Source organism: Mixophyes fleayi, chromosome 3, assembly GCF_038048845.1.
Source record: "Mixophyes fleayi isolate aMixFle1 chromosome 3, aMixFle1.hap1, whole genome shotgun sequence".
In the NCBI taxonomy this organism is placed as follows: Eukaryota; Metazoa; Chordata; class Amphibia; order Anura; family Limnodynastidae; genus Mixophyes; species Mixophyes fleayi.
Genome location: NC_134404.1, coordinates 161,259,127 through 161,271,228, shown reverse-complemented (window position 1 = coordinate 161,271,228; position 12,102 = coordinate 161,259,127).

Sequence of the window (12,102 nt, the reverse complement as noted above, 5' to 3'; positions counted from 1 at the left end):
ACTATTTGTTTGTTAGTCCCACTGTTTGTTTGTTAGCCCCACTGTTTTTCCTCCACTGTTTGTTTGTTAGCCCCACTGTTTGTTAGCCCCACTGTTTGTTTGTTAGCCCCACTGTTTGTTAGCCCCACTGTTTTTCCTCCACTATTTGTTTGTTAGCCCCACTGTTTGTTTGTTAGCCCCACTGTTTTTCATCCACTATTTGTTTGTTAGCCCCACTGTTTGTTAGCCCCACTGTTTGTTTGTTAGCCCCACTGTTTGTTAGCCCCACTGTTTTTCCTCCACTATTTGTTTGTTAGCCCCACTGTTTGTTTGTTAGCCCCACTGTTTGTTTGTTAGCCCCACTGTTTTTCATCCACTATTTGTTTGTTAGCCCCACTGTTTGTTAGCCCCACTGTTTTTCCTCCACTATTTGTTTGTTAGCCCCACTGTTTTTCCCCCACTATTTGTTTGTTAGCACCACTGTTTGTTAGCCCCACTGTTTGTTTGTTAGCCCCACTGTTTGTTAGCCCCACTGTTTTTCCTCCACTATTTGTTTGTTAGCCCCACTGTTTGTTAGCCCCACTGTTTGTTTGTTAGCCCCACTATATGTTTGTTTGTTAGCCCCACTGTTTTTCCTCCACTATTTGTTTGTTAGTCCCACTGTTTGTTTGTTAGCCCCACTGTTTTTCCTCCACTGTTTGTTTGTTAGCCCCACTGTTTGTTAGCCCCACTGTTTGTTTGTTAGCCCCACTGTTTGTTAGCCCCACTGTTTTTCCTCCACTATTTGTTTGTTAGCCCCACTGTTTAGTAGCCCCACTGTTTGTTTGTTAGCCCCACTGTTTGTTTGTTTGTTAGCACCACTGTTTTTCCTCCACTGTTTGTTTGTTAGCCCACTGTTTATTTGTTAGCCCCACTATTTGTTTGTTAGCCCCACTATTTGTTTGTTTGTTAGCCCCACTGTTTTTCCTCCACTATTTGTTTGTTAGCCCCACTGTTTGTTAGCCCCACTGTTTGTTTGTTTGTTAGCCCCACTGTTTGTTAGCCCCACTGTTTTTCCTCCACTATTTGTTTGTTAGCCCCACTGTTTGTTTGTTAGCCCCACTGTTTGTTTGTTTGTTAGCCCCACTGTTTTTCCTCCACTGTTTGTTTATTAGCCCACTGTTTGTTTGTTAGCCCCACTATTTGTTTGTTAGCCCCACTATTTGTTTGTTAGCCCCACTGTTTTTCCTCCACTATTTGTTTGTTAGCCACACTGTTTGTTAGCCCCACTGTTTTTCCTCCACTATTTGTTTGTTAGCCCCACTGTTTTTCCCCCACTATTTGTTTGTTAGCACCACTGTTTGTTAGCCCCACTGTTTGTTCGTTAGCCCCACTGTTTGTTAGCCCCACTGTTTTTCCTCCACTATTTGTTTGTTAGCCCCACTGTTTGTTAGCCCCACTGTTTGTTTGTTAGCCCCACTGTATGTTTGTTTGTTAGCCCCACTGTTTTTCCTCCACTATTTGTTTGTTAGTCCCACTGTTTGTTTGTTAGCCCCACTGTTTTTCCTCCACTGTTTGTTTGTTAGCCCCACTGTTTGTTAGCCCCACTGTTTGTTTGTTAGCCCCACTGTTTGTTAGCCCCACTGTTTTTCCTCCACTATTTGTTTGTTAGCCCCACTGTTTGTTAGCCCCACTGTTTGTTTGTTAGCCCCACTGTTTGTTTGTTTGTTAGCCCCACTGTTTTTCCTCCACTGTTTGTTTGTTAGTCCCACTGTTTGTTTGTTAGCCCCACTGTTTTTCCTCCACTGTTTGTTTGTTAGCCCCACTGTTTGTTAGCCCCACTATTTGTTTGTTAGCCCCACTGTTTGTTAGCCCCACTGTTTTTCCTCCACTATTTGTTTGTTAGCCCCACTGTTTGTTTGTTAGCCCCACTGTATGTTTGTTTGTTAGCCCCACTGTTTTTCCTCCACTATTTGTTTGTTAGTCCCACTGTTTGTTTGTTAGCCCCACTGTTTGTTTGTTTGTTAGCCCCACTGTTTTTCCTCCACTGTTTGTTTGTTAGCCCACTGTTTGTTTGTTAGCCCAACTATTTGTTTGTTAGCCCCACTATTTGTTTGTAAGCCCCACTGTTTTTCCTCCACTATTTGTTTGTTAGCCCCACTGTTTGTTAGCCCCACTGTTTTTCCTCCACTATTTGTTTGTTAGCCCCACTGTTTTTCCCCCACTATTTGTTTGTTTGCACCACTGTTTGTTAGCCCCACTGTTTGTTCGTTAGCCCCACTGTTTGTTAGCCCCACTGTTTTTCCTCCACTATTTGTTTGTTAGCCCCACTGTTAGTTAGTCCCACTGTTTGTTTGTTAGCCCCACTGTATGTTTGTTTGTTAGCCCCACTGTTTTTCCTCCACTATTTGTTTGTTAGTCCCACTGTTTGTTTGTTAGCCCCATTGTTTTTCCTCCACTGTTTGTTTGTTAGCCCCACTGTTTGTTAGCCCCACTGTTTGTTTGTTAGCCCCACTGTTTGTTAGCCCCACTGTTTTTCCTCCACTATTTGTTTGTTAGCCCCACTGTTTGTTAGCCCCACTGTTTGTTTGTTAGCCCCACTGTTTGTTTGTTTGTTAGCCCCACTGTTTTTTCTCCACTGTTTGTTTGTTAGTCCCACTGTTTGTTTGTTAGCCCCACTGTTTGTTTGTTTGTTAGCCCCACTGTTTTTCCTCCACTATTTGTTTGTTAGCCCCACTGTTTGTTTGTTAGCCCCACTGTATGTTTGTTTGTTAGCCCCACTGTTTTTCCTCCACTGTTTGTTTGTTAGCCCCACTGTTTGTTAGCCCCACTGTTTGTTTGTTAGCCCCACTGTTTGTTAGCCCCACTGTTTTTTCTCCACTATTTGTTTGTTAGCCCCACTGTTTGTTAGCCCCACTGTTTGTTTGTTAGCCCCACTGTATGTTTGTTTGTTAGCCCCACTGTTTTTCCTCCACTATCTGTTTGTTAGTCCCACTGTTTGTTTGTTAGCCCCACTGTTTTTCCTCCACTGTTTGTTTGTTAGCCCCACTGTTTGTTAGCCCCACTGTTTGTTTGTTAGCCCCACTGTTTGTTAGCCCCACTGTTTTTCCTCCACTATTTGTTTGTTAGCCCCACTGTTTGTTAGCCCCACTGTTTGTTTGTTAGCCCCACTGTTTGTTTGTTTGTTAGCCCCACTGTTTTTCCTCCACTGTTTGTTTGTTAGCCCACTGTTTGTTTGTTAGCCCCACTATTTGTTTGTTAGCCCCACTATTTGTTTGTTAGCCCCACTGTTTTTCCTCCACTATTTGTTTGTTAGCCCCACTGTTTGTTAGCCCCACTGTTTTTCCTCCATTATTTGTTTGTTAGCCCCACTGTTTTTCCCCCACTATTTGTTTGTTAGCACCACTGTTTGTTAGCCCCACTGTTTGTTTGTTAGCCCCACTGTTTGTTTGTTAGTGCCACTATTTGTTTGTTAGCCCCACTGTTTTTCCTCCACTGTTTGTTTGTTAGTCCCACTGTTTGTTAGCCCCACTGTTTGTTTGTTAGCCCCACTGTTTGTTTCTTAGCCCCACTGTTTTTCCTCCACTATTTGTTTGTTAGTCCCACTGTTTGTTTGTTAGCCCCACTGTTTTTCCTCCACTGATTGTTTGTTAGCCCCACTGTTTGTTAGCCCCACTGTTTGTTTGTTAGCCCCACTGTTTGTTAGCCCCACTGTTTTTCCTCTACTATTTGTTTGTTAGCCCCACTGTTTGTTAGCCCCACTGTTTGTTTGTTTGTTAGCCCCACTGTTATTTCTCCACTGTTTGTTTGTTAGCCCACTGTTTGTTTGTTAGCCCCACTATTTGTTTGTTAGCCCCACTGTTTGTTAGCCCCACTGTTTTTCCTCCATTATTTGTTTGTTAGCCCCACTGTTTTTCCCCCACTATTTGTTTGTTAGCACCACTTTTTGTTAGCCCCACTGTTTGTTTGTTAGCCCCACTGTTTGTTAGCCCCATTGTTTTTCCTCCATTATTTGTTTGTTAGCCCCACTGTTTGTTAGCCCCACTGTATGTTTGTTTGTTAGCCCCACTGTTTTTCCTCCACTATTTGTTTGTTAGTCCCACTGTTTGTTTGTTAGCCCCACTGTTTTTCCTCCACTGTTTGTTTGTTAGCCCTGCTGTTTGTTTGTTAGCCCCACTGTTTGTTAGCCCCACTGTTTTTCCTCCACTATTTGTTTGTTAGCCCCACTGTTTGTTAGCCTCACTGTTTGTTTGTTACCCCCATTGATTTTCCTCCACTATTTGTTTGTTAGCCCCACTGTTTGTTTGTTAGCCCCACTGTTTGTTTGTTTGTTAGCCCCGCTGTTTTTCCTCCACTGTTTGTTTGTTAGCCCACTGTTTTTTTGTTAGCCCCACTATTTGTTTGTTAGCCCCACTGTTTTTCCTCCACTATTTGTTTGTTAGCCCCACTGTTTGTTAGCCCCACTGTTTTTCCTCCACTATTTATTTGTTAGCCCCACTGTTTTTCCCCCACTATTTGTTTGTTAGCACCACTGTTTGTTAGCCCCACTGTTTGTTCGTTAGCCCCACTGTTTGTTAGCCCCACTGTTTTTCCTCCACTATTTGTTTGTTAGCCCCACTGTTTGTTAGCCCCACTGTTTGTTTGTTAGCCACACTGTATGTTTGTTTGTTAGCCCCACTGTTTTTCCTCCACTAATTGTTTGTTAGTCCCACTGTTTGTTTGTTAGCCCCACAGTTTTTCCTCCACTGTTTGTTTGTTAGCCCCACTGTTTGTTAGCCCCACTGTTTGTTTGTTAGCCCCACTGTTTGTTAGCCCCACTGTTTTTCCTCCACTATTTGTTTGTTAGCCCCACTGTTTGTTAGCCCCACTGTTTGTTTGTTAGCCCCACTGTTTGTTTGTTTGTTAGCCCCACTGTTTTTCCTCCACTGTTTGTTTGTTAGTCCCACTGTTTGTTTGTTAGCCCCACTGTTTGTTTGTTTGTTAGCCCCACTGTTTTTCCTCCACTATTTGTTTGTTAGCCCCACTGTTTGTTAGCCCCACTGTTTGTTTGTTAGCCCCACTGTATGTTTGTTTGTTAGCCCCACTGTTTTTCCTCCACTGTTTGTTTGGTAGCCCCACTGTTTGTTAGCCCCACTGTTTGTTTGTTAGCCCCACTGTTTGTTAGCCCCACTGTTTTTTCTCCACTATTTGTTTGTTAGCCCCACTGTTTGTTAGCCCCACTGTTTGTTTGTTAGCCCCACTGTATGTTTGTTTGTTAGCCCCACTGTTTTTCCTCTACTATCTGTTTGTTAGTCCCACTGTTTGTTTGTTAGCCCCACTGTTTTTCCTCCACTATTTGTTTGTTAGCCCCACTGTTTGTTTGTTAGCCCCACTGTATGTTTGTTTGTTAGCCCCACTGTTTTTCCTCCACTATTTGTTTGTTAGTCCCACTGTTTGTTTGTTAGCCCCACTGTTTGTTTGTTTGTTAGCCCCACTGTTTTTCCTCCACTGTTTGTTTGTTAGCCCACTGTTTGTTTGTTAGCCCAACTATTTGTTTGTTAGCCCCACTATTTGTTTGTAAGCCCCACTGTTTTTCCTCCACTATTTGTTTGTTAGCCCCACTGTTTGTTAGCCCCACTGTTTTTCCTCCACTATTTGTTTGTTAGCCCCACTGTTTTTCCCCCACTATTTGTTTGTTAGCACCACTGTTTGTTAGCCCCACTGTTTGTTCGTTAGCCCCACTGTTTGTTAGCCCCACTGTTTTTCCTCCACTATTTGTTTGTTAGCCCCACTGTTTGTTAGTCCCACTGTTTGTTTGTTAGCCCCACTGTATGTTTGTTTGTTAGCCCCACTGTTTTTCCTCCACTATTTGTTTGTTAGTCCCACTGTTTGTTTGTTAGCCCCACTGTTTTTCCTCCACTGTTTGTTTGTTAGCCCCACTGTTTGTTAGCCCCACTGTTTGTTTGTTAGCCCCACTGTTTGTTAGCCCCACTGTTTTTCCTCCACTATTTGTTTGTTAGCCCCACTGTTTGTTAGCCCCACTGTTTGTTTGTTAGCCCCACTGTTTGTTTGTTTGTTAGCCCCACTGTTTTTCCTCCACTGTTTGTTTGTTAGCCCACTGTTTGTTTGTTAGCCCCACTATTTGTTTGTTAGCCCCACTATTTGTTTGTTAGCCCCACTGTTTTTCCTCCACTATTTGTTTGTTAGCCCCACTGTTTGTTAGCCCCACTGTTTTTCCTCCACTATTTGTTTGTTAGCCCCACTGTTTTTCCTCCACTATTTGTTTGTTAGCACCACTGTTTGTTAGCCCCACTGTTTGTTTGTTAGCCCCACTGTTTGTTTGTTAGTGCCACTATTTGTTTGTTAGCCCCACTGTTTTTCCTCCACTGTTTGTTTGTTAGTCCCACTGTTTGTTAGCCCCACTGTTTGTTTGTTAGCCCCACTGTTTGTTTCTTAGCCCCACTGTTTTTCCTCCACTATTTGTTTGTTAGTCCCACTGTTTGTTTGTTAGCCCCACTGTTTTTCCTCCACTGATTGTTTGTTAGCCCCACTGTTTGTTAGCCCCACTGTTTGTTTGTTAGCCCCACTGTTTGTTAGCCCCACTGTTTTTCCTCTACTATTTGTTTGTTAGCCCCACTGTTTGTTAGCCCCACTGTTTGTTTGTTTGTTAGCCCCACTGTTATTTCTCCACTGTTTGTTTGTTAGCCCACTGTTTGTTTGTTAGCCCCACTATTTGTTTGTTAGCCCCACTGTTTGTTAGCCCCACTGTTTTTCCTCCACTATTTGTTTGTTAGCCCCACTGTTTTCCCCCCACTATTTGTTTGTTAGCACCACTTTTTGTTAGCCCCACTGTTTGTTTGTTAGCCCCACTGTTTGTTAGCCCCACTGTTTTTCCTCCATTATTTGTTTGTTAGCCCCACTGTTTGTTAGCCCCACTGTATGTTTGTTTGTTAGCCCCACTGTTTTTCCTCCACTATTTGTTTGTTAGTCCCACTGTTTGTTTGTTAGCCCCACTGTTTTTCCTCCACTGTTTGTTTGTTAGCCCTGCTGTTTGTTTGTTAGCCCCACTGTTTGTTAGCCCCACTGTTTTTCCTCCACTATTTGTTTGTTAGCCCCACTCTTTGTTAGCCTCACTGTTTGTTTGTTAGCCCCACTGATTTTCCTCCACTATTTGTTTGTTAGCCCCACTGTTTGTTTGTTAGCCCCACTGTTTGTTTGTTTGTTAGCCCCGCTGTTTTTCCTCCACTGTTTGTTTGTTAGCCCACTGTTTTTTTGTTAGCCCCACTATTTGTTTGTTAGCCCCACTGTTTTTCCTCCAGTATTTGTTTGTTAGCCCCACTGTTTGTTAGCCCCACTGTTTTTCCTCCACTATTTATTTGTTAGCCCCACTGTTTTTCCCCCACTATTTGTTTGTTAGCACCACTGTTTGTTAGCCCCACTGTTTGTTCGTTAGCCCCACTGTTTGTTAGCCCCACTGTTTTTCCTCCACTATTTGTTTGTTAGCCCCACTGTTTGTTAGCCCCACTGTTTGTTTGTTAGCCACACTGTATGTTTGTTTGTTAGCCCCACTGTTTTTCCTCCACTATTTGTTTGTTAGTCCCACTGTTTGTTTGTTAGCCCCACAGTTTTTCCTCCACTGTTTGTTTGTTAGCCCCACTGTTTGTTAGCCCCACTGTTTGTTTGTTAGCCCCACTGTTTGTTAGCCCCACTGTTTTTCCTCCACTATTTGTTTGTTAGCCCCACTGTTTGTTAGCCCCACTGTTTGTTTGTTAGCCCCACTGTTTGTTTGTTTGTTAGCCCCACTGTTTTTCCTCCACTGTTTGTTTGTTAGCCCACTGTTTGTTTGTTAGCCCCACTATTTGTTTGTTAGCCCCACTATTTGTTTGTTAGCCCCACTGTTTTTCCTCCACTATTTGTTTGTTAGCCCCACTGTTTGTTAGCCCCACTGTTTTTCCTCCACTATTTGTTTGTTAGCCCCACTGTTTTTCCTCCACTATTTGTTTGTTAGCACCACTGTTTGTTAGCCCCACTGTTTGTTTGTTAGCCCCACTGTTTGTTTGTTAGTGCCACTATTTGTTTGTTAGCCCCACTGTTTTTCCTCCACTGTTTGTTTGTTAGTCCCACTGTTTGTTAGCCCCACTGTTTGTTTGTTAGCCCCACTGTTTGTTTCTTAGCCCCACTGTTTTTCCTCCACTATTTGTTTGTTAGTCCCACTGTTTGTTTGTTAGCCCCACTGTTTTTCCTCCACTGATTGTTTGTTAGCCCCACTGTTTGTTAGCCCCACTGTTTGTTTGTTAGCCCCACTGTTTGTTAGCCCCACTGTTTTTCCTCTACTATTTGTTTGTTAGCCCCACTGTTTGTTAGCCCCACTGTTTGTTTGTTTGTTAGCCCCACTGTTATTTCTCCACTGTTTGTTTGTTAGCCCACTGTTTGTTTGTTAGCCCCACTATTTGTTTGTTAGCCCCACTGTTTGTTAGCCCCACTGTTTTTCCTCCACTATTTGTTTGTTAGCCCCACTGTTTTCCCCCCACTATTTGTTTGTTAGCACCACTTTTTGTTAGCCCCACTGTTTGTTTGTTAGCCCCACTGTTTGTTAGCCCCACTGTTTTTCCTCCATTATTTGTTTGTTAGCCCCACTGTTTGTTAGCCCCACTGTATGTTTGTTTGTTAGCCCCACTGTTTTTCCTCCACTATTTGTTTGTTAGTCCCACTGTTTGTTTGTTAGCCCCACTGTTTTTCCTCCACTGTTTGTTTGTTAGCCCTGCTGTTTGTTTGTTAGCCCCACTGTTTGTTAGCCCCACTGTTTTTCCTCCACTATTTGTTTGTTAGCCCCACTCTTTGTTAGCCTCACTGTTTGTTTGTTAGCCCCACTGATTTTCCTCCACTATTTGTTTGTTAGCCCCACTGTTTGTTTGTTAGCCCCACTGTTTGTTTGTTTGTTAGCCCCGCTGTTTTTCCTCCACTGTTTGTTTGTTAGCCCACTGTTTTTTTGTTAGCCCCACTATTTGTTTGTTAGCCCCACTGTTTTTCCTCCAGTATTTGTTTGTTAGCCCCACTGTTTGTTAGCCCCACTGTTTTTCCTCCACTATTTATTTGTTAGCCCCACTGTTTTTCCCCCACTATTTGTTTGTTAGCACCACTGTTTGTTAGCCCCACTGTTTGTTCGTTAGCCCCACTGTTTGTTAGCCCCACTGTTTTTCCTCCACTATTTGTTTGTTAGCCCCACTGTTTGTTAGCCCCACTGTTTGTTTGTTAGCCACACTGTATGTTTGTTTGTTAGCCCCACTGTTTTTCCTCCACTATTTGTTTGTTAGTCCCACTGTTTGTTTGTTAGCCCCACAGTTTTTCCTCCACTGTTTGTTTGTTAGCCCCACTGTTTGTTAGCCCCACTGTTTGTTTGTTAGCCCCACTGTTTGTTAGCCCCACTGTTTTTCCTCCACTATTTGTTTGTTAGCCCCACTGTTTGTTAGCCCCACTGTTTGTTTGTTAGCCCCACTGTTTGTTTGTTTGTTAGCCCCACTGTTTTTCCTCCACTGTTTGTTTGTTAGTCCCACTGTTTGTTTGTTAGCCCCACTGTTTGTTTGTTTGTTAGCCCCACTGTTTTTCCTCCACTATTTGTTTGTTAGCCCCACTGTTTGTTAGCCCCACTGTTTGTTTGTTAGCCCCACTGTATGTTTGTTTGTTAGCCCCACTGTTTTTCCTCCACTGTTTGTTTGTTAGCCCCACTGTTTGTTAGCCCCACTGTTTGTTTGTTAGCCCCACTGTTTGTTAGCCCCACTGTTTTTTCTCCACTATTTGTTTGTTAGCCCCACTGTTTGTTAGCCCCACTGTTTGTTTGTTAGCCCCACTGTATGTTTGTTTGTTAGCCCCACTGTTTTTCCTCCACTATCTGTTTGTTAGTCCCACTGTTTGTTTGTTAGCCCCACTGTTTTTCCTCCACTGTTTGTTTGTTAGCCCCACTGTTTGTTAGCCCCACTGTTTGTTTGTTAGCCCCACTGTTTGTTAGCCCCACTGTTTTTCCTCCACTATTTGTTTGTTAGCCCCACTGTTTGTTAGCCCCACTGTTTGTTTGTTAGCCCCACTGTTTGTTTGTTTGTTAGCCCCACTGTTTTTCCTCCACTGTTTGTTTGTTAGCCCACTGTTTGTTTGTTAGCCCCACTATTTCTTTGTTAGCCCCACTATTTCTTTGTTAGCCCCACTGTTTTTCCTCCACTATTTGTTTGTTAGCCCCACTGTTTGTTAGCCCCACTGTTTTTCCTCCACTATTTGTTTGTTAGCCCCACTGTTTTCCCCCCACTATTTGTTTGTTAGCACCACTGTTTGTTAGCCCCACTGTTTGTTTGTTAGCCCCACTGTTTGTTTGTTAGTGCCACTATTTGATTGTTAGCCACACTGTTTTTCCTCCACTGTTTGTTTGTTAGTCCCACTGTTTGTTAGCCCCACTGTTTGTTTGTTAGCCCCACTGTTTGTTTCTTAGCCCCACTGTTTTTCCTCCACTATTTGTTTGTTAGTCCCACTGTTTGTTTGTTAGCCCCACTGTTTTTCCTCCACTGATTGTTTGTTAGCCCCACTGTTTGTTAGCCCCACTGTTTGTTTGTTTGTTAGCCCCACTGTTATTTCTCCACTGTTTGTTTGTTAGCCCACTGTTTGTTTGTTAGCCCCACTATTTGTTTGTTAGCCCCACTGTTTGTTAGCCCCACTGTTTTTCCTCCACTATTTGTTTGTTAGTCCCACTGTTTGTTTGTTAGCCCCACTGTTTTTCCTCCACTATTTGTTTGTTAGCCCCACTGTTTTTCCCCCACTATTTGTTTGTTAGCACCACTTTTTGTTAGCCCCACTGTTTGTTTGTTACCCCACTGTTTGTTAGCCCCACTGTTTTTCCTCCATTATTTGTTTGTTAGCCCCACTGTTTGTTAGCCCCACTGTATGTTTGTTTGTTAGCCCCACTGTTTTTCCTCCACTATTTGTTTGTTAGTCCCACTGTTTGTTTGTTAGCCCCACTGTTTTTCCTCCACTGTTTGTTTGTTAGCCCTGCTGTTTGTTTGTTAGCCCCACTGTTTGTTAGCCCCACTGTTTTTCCTCCACTATTTGTTTGTTAGCCCAACTGTTTGTTAGCCTCACTGTTTGTTTGTTAGCCCCACTGATTTTCCTCCACTATTTGTTTGTTAGCCCCACTTTTTGTTTGTTAGCCCCACTGTTTGTTTGTTTGTTAGCCCCGCTGTTTTTCCTCCACTGTTTGTTTGTTAGCCCACTGTTTTTTTGTTAGCCCCACTATTTGTTTGTTAGCCCCACTGTTTTTCCTCCACTATTTGTTTGTTAGCCCCACTGTTTGTTAGCCCCACTGTTTTTCCTCCACTATTTATTTGTTAGCCCCACTGTTTTTCCCCCACTATTTGTTTGCTAGCACCACTGTTTGTTAGCCCCACTGTTTGTTTGTTAGCCCCACTGTTTGTTAGCCCCACTGTTTTTCCTCCACTATTTGTTTGTTAGCCCCACTGTTTGTTAGCCCCACTATTTGTTTGTTAGCCCCACTGTTTGTTTGTTTCTTAGCCCCACTGTTTTTCCTCCACTGTTTGTTTTTTAGTCCCACTGTTTGTTTGTTAGCCCCACTGTTTTTCCTCCACTGTTTGTTTGTTAGCCCCACTGTTTGTTAGCCCCACTGTTTGTTTGTTAGCCCCACTGTTTGTTAGCCCCACTGTTTTTCCTCCACTATTTGTTTGTTAGCCCCACTGTTTGTTTGTTAGCACCACTGTTTGTTAGCCCCACTGTTTGTTTGTTAGCCCCACTGTTTTTCCTCCACTGTTTGTTTGTTAGCCCCACTGTTTGTTAGCCCCACTGTTTGTTTGTTAGCCCCACTGTTGTTAGCCCCACTGTTTTTCCGCCACTATTTGTTTGTTAGCCCCACTGTTTGTTAGCCCCACTGTTTGTTTGTTAGCCCCACTGTTTGTTTGTTTGTTTGTTAGCCCCACTGTTTTTCCTCCACTGTTTGTTTGTTAGCCCACTGTTTATTTGTTAGCCCCACTATTTGTTTGTTAGCCCCACTATTTGTTTGTTAGCCCCACTGTTTTTCCTCCACTATTTGTTTGTTAGCCCCACTGTTTGTTAGCCTCACTGTTTGTTTGTTAGCCCCACTGTTTGTTAGCCCCACTGTTTTTCCTCCACTAT